The following is an 8,532-nucleotide window of genomic DNA, read 5'->3' on the forward strand; positions in this document are numbered from 1 at the left end:
AGAATGATTGCTCTGTTTTATAGATACTTCTGTGTCTTTTTGTTATGCCCTCATCATTCTTTGAGCTCTTCCTTACTTTCTGGAGCAAAAAGATGTTGCAGGTTTATCTTGTGTTTTCCCTACCCAGCCCTGGAATTAGCCATTTCTCCAAAGACCCTTGGTTTACTTAAGTGGAGGGTAATATACAGGACCAAGATCTAGGGGGTACTCACTATTATTGGTATATTATGTTGTCCTGTCTTAGTGGACAGAATGGGCACATACACATATGTATCTATATTAAAACTGTTGCGTTCACACTAATACCTCCAATTCCAATCCCAAACTACAGGGTATATTTTTAATTTCATCTTTTCCGTATTTGTGACCCTCCTATTGCAGTGAAAACCCTGATTTCCATTATCCTTGATGTATTTATTTGCTCAATTCCCCCTGTATGTAACCAAACTCTTGTATAGGCCCAAAACACAAGCAGTGGGGGAGGAGCAGGGAAAGGAGGAAGGAGGAAGAGTTTTGTTTTTTGTCTTTATTTTATATTTTATAGAACCACTTCCCCTCTCTCACAAAGCCTGAAGAAAAGCCACAGAAGGATAGGGGAGGGGAGAAGTGCCCCAGGGGAAACAAACCAGTCCAGTCTCTGCCTTCAAGGTGAGGCTGAGAGAAGGCTAGCAGATGGAGCCAGCTGGCCCCTCCTCTTTTCTCCCAGGTGGTTCCTGGTAGCCTTTTTTTTTTTTTTTTGTAAAGATCATTTTTAAAAGAGCAGTTTTAGGTTCACAGAAAAATTGAGAGGAAGGTAGAGAGATTTCCAATAAATCCCCTACTCCTACACATGCACAGCCTTCTCCACTATTGACATCCCCCACCAAAGTGGTACATTTGTTACAACTGATGACCCTATGTGGGCATTTAATCATCACCCAAAGTCCTTAGTTGACATTAGGATTCACTCTTGGTGTTGCACATTCTGTGACTCTGGACAAATGTATAATGACACATATCCACTGTTACAGTATCATATAGTTTCACTGCTCTACAAATCTGGCAGTCTTTTAAAGCTTAACTGCATTGGTTATTTTGTTTTTGAGGGTCATGGAAGTGCTGGGTATGCATTTAAATGAACCCTGCTGAGAGACCACTGTGGGAGTTTGCATACCTCCATCTTCCACTGCGGGGAGCCTCCTTGGCCCTGGGGTGCCCTGCATGCACAGCATCACCATTTCTGGTTCAGCTTGTCCTGACAGCTATTTGTGTCAAGCACCTTGCTGAATTCTTGCATCATCTTGTTGGGCTCCATGGAACTTGCAATGGTCATATTCCACATTAAGTGCAGCGAGTGTGGCTTGGCCCCTCCAGGGTTGAACATCTCCACTTAGTTTTTGCTTTTTGGTTCATTCAGTTTCCATCCCAGCAAATCTCAAACAAAGATGTCTTCATATACACTTGAAGGAGAACCTGCTGAAGGAGCCCCTGTGGCCCAGGGCTGGCTGTGGCTGTTGCAAGAGGGAGAGGCTGGGGGCACACTGGGGCAAAATCTGCTGGTCCCACACCTGCTGGAGCTGCCCAGTGTATATGGAGTTTGGTTTGGATACACCCTGGGGGAAATTGGCATTATCTGGGATTCCAGCACTGCTGTTGATACTGAAGGATGAAGGGGAGGCCACAAGGACACCCTGGAGGGATGTGCTGGGCTGTAGCACTTTACAGTTACCCTCCATGGTGGGGAGGCCCAGAGACCTGGTTGGGCAACGCCCAAGCTGTCTTAGATGCTTGGCATTGGCAGGAAAAGTCCAAGGAGACTGCAGGGGAAGCAGAAGCCCTGGAGGCCCTGGGACCCTAACATGATTAGGCTGTCTTTGCCCTTCTGCATGGAGGCTAGCCAAGGCTGGCTCTCCCCCAAAGTGGGGAATTCCTGCTCTCATTTGGGCTGGTAGAGAGATTGCTGTTGCAGAGGGGCCAGGGGTGGTCTTCCTCTCTGGACAGGATAGGGGGCTGGTAGACATGATGGCTTTGCTGCTTGCTTTTTGCCTTGTCTCCTGACCCTCTCAAGATTTGCCAGGTTCCTCTGAGAATTCTTAGAAATTGTTATGAACTGAATTGTCTGTCCACTGCCCCCCCCACCCCATCCCACACCAAAGTCATATAATGAAGCTCTAACCCCCACTGTTGACTATATTGGGACATAGGACCTTTAAAGAGATGATAAAAGTTAAATTAGGTCATAAGGGTGGGGCCCTGATTTAATATGGCTGGTGTCCCAATACGAAGAGGAGACACTAGGGATATATCGGTGCAGAGGAAAAGGCCATGTGAGGACAGCAAGGAAGCCAGGAAGAGAGACCTCATTAGAAACCAGCCGTTACAGCACGTTGATCTTGAACTTTGAGGCTCCAGAATTGGGAGAAAATAAATTTCTGTTGTTAAAGGCACCCAGTCTGTGGCATTTTGTTACAGCCATTGTAGTTGACTAATACAGCAATTAAAGGTAGGAATGACAGGTTCACTGAAACTCAGTGCTTGGGGTTGGCAGAGACCTTGTGCTATACCTTGTAGGATGGGGAGGGAGTGCTGCTGTTGGTCAGATCTGCTGAAGGCTGGGGCTTCAGGGTGAGGGTGTAGACCCGCAGCTTGGATCTCTGGTGTTCCAGGAGCAGATAGCTGGCTACCACCTCCTTGTACCTTTGGCTCATCAGTGAGTCCTGGAAATTCTCCCATGAGTAAACCGTGGACACAATCAACTCAGTTTGTGGGGTCCTTCTACTCAAGAGACTGGCTCCATGTAAGGCTTTAGTTCTTCATCTTTATGACACACATTCATCCATGGATCCTTCATGATTTGCTCTTAAGTGCCTCTCTTGCTGGGACATTGAGAATGAGACATTTCTTGAGCAGGTTTTCACATTCCAAGCTCAAGTCAAAGAGAATATGGTATATTCAACTCACTTTTCCCTCCTGCAGCTCCCTGAAGTTTTGTGCATCAAAGGCAGGGATCCACTGACCAGCATATAGAAAATGACTCCCTGGCTCCACACAGCCAAGGTGGGTGCCTTATACTTTGGGCCCTGGCAGAGTTCCAGGGTAGCATAAACGGGGACTGCTCCAGAGGGTGTCTAACTTGTTGCCAATGGTGGATTAGTTGCTGAGCCAAAGTCTGCAGTCTTGATGTTCATGCCAGCATCCAAGAGCTAGTTTTCTGTCTTTAAGTCTCTATGGACAATGAACTTGTGATGCTGTATAGCAAACACTATTTACTATACTGTACTATAGCATGATGCTGTCTATTTGTGTAATGTATAGCAAACACTATTTGGTAGAATTTGGCTTGGATCGCTTATTCTTACATACTTTCATGAGCCACTAGGTACTCACCTCCACTAGTTTACTCCATGACAAGGAAGCTTGTCCTTAGTCTCCATCACTTCACATAATCTCACTATGTGGGGATGATCCAAAGCCTTCATGATTTTTACTTTTTGGGATAGTCTCTGGAGGCTGGAGGAATTCTGTTGAGTCTTGTTAGTGATCTTTATGGCTACCTCTTCCTAGTCAGGATGTGTCAGGCCAAGTTCACCATGGCAAAGTACCCTTGCTGATGGTCTTGAATAGCTGGTTGTTGTCAACATGGTCTCCTCAGCAGAGCTGGCTGAGAAGCCCTGCAACGTGTTGGATTAACAGCTGGGCTTGAAAGCAAGTTGTCTCAGGATCAGCTTAAGCTTGAGATAGGCTGGTGAGAAGCTTGGTCCAGGTCATCTCAAAAGAAAATCACTTCCAAAGACCACTCACTGAACTGATCTTTATAATGGAATCAAAACATAATGGCAGACTAAAAATGAACAAAGACAAATACTAACACACTGAGAAAAGAAGAAATGAGACAAAAGAATAAATTTTAAAAATAAAGAAAAAAGAAAACTGGTAAGAAGAAAAAAAGGAAAAATAAAGTGAGAAAAGAAAAGTAAGTGAGAAAAAAGAAAAAAATGGAAGAATGAGAAAAAGAGAAAAAAATTAGTAACAAACAAAATATACAAAAAGCCCACAATGCCAAGGAGAAAACAAGCTAACTTTAGTCAAATGTCCTTCAGGTCACTGAAAACCAGCTTCCTGAGCTGGAAGGACAGCAAACCTAGGCCCAACCATGGGCTTTTATAAGTGCTTGGAATTCCATAATAATGGCTCTTTATGAGGTCACAGCAAGAAAGGGACCTATTATGGCTGGTAATCATCCACAGTGTTTTTCTGGTTTTTTGTAGTCTTAAGAATCTGTTTGTCTTAAAAAAAAATTACCGAGAACCCCAAATAGCTTTTTGTTTATGTAGGTTATAGTTACTGATATTTACTTTATTAGGATTGAAAACGTGTATGATGCTTCAGTGGCTTTTTCATTTCTAGTTTGAAAAGCTGTAGCAACTTTTTTTGTCTTAGAGTATTTTTAAATGTCCAAATAGGTGGGAAATTTTAGTTTATCTTTTTATTAACTTTTTTCATTCTATTCATATTTCAGTTTGTATCTGTAAAATAAAATGACTCTATATAGTAAAATATAATTAAAATACCATTCTAAAAACACTGATTCATCTATTCAGTGCCAACATTTTTAATTCTCATATATTTTGAAATCTTTTGTTTCTCAGGTTGTATGCTTGAATCGGGATCCAAAAAAGGTCCACGTATTGTGATTGGTTGATATGTCTCTTAAGCCTCTTTTAATCAGTTTTTGCTCCATCTTTTTTCTTTCATAATTTATTTTGGAGGAATTCAGTTTTCTAATGTCCTTCCGTCTGGATTTGCTGATTGTATTCCTGTGGTGTAAATTAACAAGTTCTGTATTTCCTGCAAATTGATTGTTCAGTCTTGAGGTTTAATCAGACTTTATGTGATCTTTTTGGTGAGATGCTTTCGTGGGCTCTGTGTTTTTTAATCAAGAGGTACATGGTGTCTGATGGTCTCTGTCATGTTAGTGGACTTCCATTCTCATGCCGAGATCCATTAACTCATGACAAGTAGCAAAATACCATATCATCCTTTTAATTATTAGCTGGAATACTTTTACAACGAGAAAGGTCTATCTATTTTTATAAACTTTCTAACCCAATTACCTTTTGGTCAGAGATGACGATCTTTGATTCCTGTTCTTGAAATTTGTTGGAGGCTTTTTTAATGGTCTAATACACCTACTTTTTTTTTCCAGTTGTTTTTCATATAGGGCTTCTAGGTGAAATTTCACTTCAACAAATGTTCCTGTGACAAAAATGTATCTTGAAAGGTTCTGAGCTAAGTCAAGGGAATAAATGGCTAAGTGAGGAATTTGGGCATATGAAACATCTTGAATTTTTGAGGTCCTGAGAATATTTGAGATCTTTTTAGGGGTGAAAAGATATAAAGGCAGCCACCTACAGTGCTACCCACAGCCTTTAGAAGTGTGCCCAACATGCAGTGCATGTTCAATGTATTTTACCATTGTTATTAGTATATAATCTAGCGATCTCATTTTATATGTGGGAAACTGGGGCTCATTCATTTGTTTGTTCATTCATTAAATGTTTCCTGTGCCCATATGGTCTGAGAAGGCACTATTCCAGGTGCTGGGTAAACTGCAGAATAAAGTCCCTGAGTTGTGTTGTTTTGTTGTGGGGTGGGGGAAACAAATCAACAAATTAACAGGTAAGTTGAGAGGGTGATGAGTGATATGAAGGGAATAAACAAGGTGATGTGTTAGTGCTACTGGGTAGGGCATTACTTTAGACGGGGAGCTAACATTTCATAAGAGACTCCTGGACAGGGAGGAGCTCAATAAGGGAAGATCTAGGAAAAGGACTTTCTAAGCAGAGGGTTCCACAAGTTCAAAGGCTTTTTGGTGGAAACTGGCTTGGCGTGATCAAGTTGCAGAAAAGCCATAGGTGTGGCAAACAGGCCCAAGGGTGGTGGAAGGTGAGGGGTGGGGCGGGGGTGAAGGGGCAGAGATGAGAATCCAGTTTTTCTGGTGGATTCTACACTGGTAATTTTGTATCTCACTTTGCGTGATTCTGAGCCCTGGTATCTGTGTTTCTTCAGCAGAACATGTGCAGTTGCAAAATACAGTGTTTTAAAAAATCACTTCCCTAACCCTGTCTGCCCCTGCTCTGAAGTCTAGGCCTGGCACCTTAGGAGGGCAGTTCTGAAGGAAACATGTTTGCTTTGCCACAGTCTGGGTTTTCTTTCTGGCCTCTGCAGCCTGTGTGTGCCCACGGACCTTCAGCGTGAGTTGCTGATCGCAGCAGGGTTGAAGACTCAGCCCCAGGACGATTGCTGCTTTGCGCTCTGCCCCGACCTCTGGTGGACTCGGCTTGTTAAGACATAGATCAGGCTAGACACGGGAAGCCTTTGCCTCCTATCACCACCTGCCGGTATTTGGCTTGGAGTGTGCACTGCGTTGGGCCTCCAGGACCTGCGGAGAGGCACAATTTCAGACACTGCCATAGGGTGGCTGGATGGCTTTTGACCATCCAGCCGTCTTACTTTGGTACACGAACCATTCTTTAGAGTTTGGATGGCATTACTCCTGCCTGTACCTGGAGCACAATGGGTGGGCGTAGGATCCAGCCTGACCAATGGGAGCACGTCATTCCTTTGGCCTCAGGGATTGGTTCATAAAGAGCACATGACCCAAACTGGGCAAATCAAGTCTTTTCTCGGAGCTGGTACAGGAACCTTGGGAGAGAGGGCGCCTTCTTCTGGATTTAGAATTTTATAGGTCACGTGTATCTGGATTGCCAGTAGCCATGCCATTGGCCACATTGGAGAGAGGCTGCCTGAGAATTAAATCAACACTGAGGAGGAAGGCGGGGTCTGGAAGTTCAAAGGGAGTTATCATTTCAGCTTCTGCTTATTGCCTAGAGTAGGCCAGTATATTCCTTTTTATTCTTAAGCTAGTTTCAGTTGGGTTTCTGTCACTTGCAACTGGAAATCTTTTTTTTTTAATTTTTTAAAGATTTTATTTATTTATCAGAAAGAGAGAGACAGAGGCAGGCAGAGGGGGAAACAGACTCCTTGCTGAGCAAGGAGCCCGATGTGGGGCTCGAACCCAGGACCCTGGGATCATGACCTGAGCCGAAGGCAGACGCTTAACCGACTGAGCCACCCAGGCATCCCGCAACTGGAAATCTTCTAATTAATACAATAAATACTAGCGATTGTTATAATCAACATAGTAGTAGATAATCAAAGGTAAGTTTGAAGTAAATATGATGTGGCACTTTATGACTCTTGCCACATTTGGAATTATATTGTATAGTCATCGGTATGACTATTATAAAATGTCGGTCTCTCTATGAGCAGGATCATGTTTATTTTGCTTATCACTCTAGCTCACTGGTTGATAGTAAGTTCTCAATAAATATTTGTGGAATGAATAAATAGTTATGTGGCAATCTTTACTGGTGTGAGAATCTAATTGCCATTATCCAATACAGTGGTTATCTAGGGGAATGCCCTGTTCTTCAGCAAGTTATGCTGAAGTGAAGTGTTTATCTAGGGGAATGCCCTGGTTTTCAGCAAGTTATGCTGAAGTGAAGTGTTTAGGAGTAAAGTGGGATGATGCCTGCAACTTAACTGGCTCAGCAAAAAATAAGTACATAAATAAATAAATAAATGAAAAAAAAATATATCCGTGTTAGAGAAGAGAAGGCAAACATGGCAAAATGCTAATCATTAGTGAAATTAAGTGGTGGCTACAGAGGTGTTCATACTATTCTTTCAACTTTTATATGCTTAAAAATGATCAAAATTTAAGTTTGCAAAAGAAAAAAGATTACCATTATTTGGATGGGCACTTATGTTTGCCCTGCCTTTAAGAAACTTCCAGTCTCACAAATGCTGTGATCCGAAGGGGCACCTGCACCCCAATGTTTATAGCAGCAATGTCCACAATAGCCAAACTATGGAAAGAGCCCAGATGTCCATTGAGAGATGAATGCATAAAGAAGATGTGATATATATATATATATATATATATATACACACATATATATATACAATGGAATATTACTCAGGCATCAAAAAATTGAAATCTTGTCATTTGTAATGATGTGGATAAAACTAGAGAGTATTATGCTAAGCGAAATAAGTCAGAAAAAGACAATTATATGATTTCACTCATATGTGGAATTTAAGAAACAAAACAGGATCATAAGGGAAGGGAGGGAAAAATAAAACAAGACGAAATCAAAGAGGGAGACAAACCATAAGAGACTCTTAATCATAGGAAACAAACAGGGTTGCTGGAAGGGAGGGGGATGGGGGGATGGGGTAACTGGGTGATGGCCATTAAGGAGGGCACATGATGCAATAAGCACTGGGTGTTATATGCAACTGATAAATCACTGAACTCCACCTCTGAAACTAATAATACACTATATGTTAATTAATTGAATTTAAATAAACAAAATTTAAAAAAAAGAATCGTCCAATCTCCAAATTCTAGGACAAATACACCAGAGAAAGACCATTTGCATTACAAAAGATTTTTTCATTTTCCAGGAAAAAAACCCCTCAAGTCTT

The 8,532-nt window shown here is 42.0% G+C and overlaps 1 pseudogene; it reads right to left on the bottom strand.

The window, feature by feature from the left end:
• Positions 1 to 1,049: 1,049 nt before the first annotated feature.
• LOC118015386 overlaps positions 1,050 to 8,532 on the bottom strand; it is a 66,656-nt pseudogene continuing 59,173 nt past the window's right edge.

Source organism: Mirounga leonina, unplaced genomic scaffold (genome assembly GCF_011800145.1).
Source record: "Mirounga leonina isolate KUSES-001 unplaced genomic scaffold, KU_Mleo_1.0 Mir_104, whole genome shotgun sequence".
NCBI classification, from domain to species: domain Eukaryota; kingdom Metazoa; phylum Chordata; class Mammalia; order Carnivora; family Phocidae; genus Mirounga; species Mirounga leonina.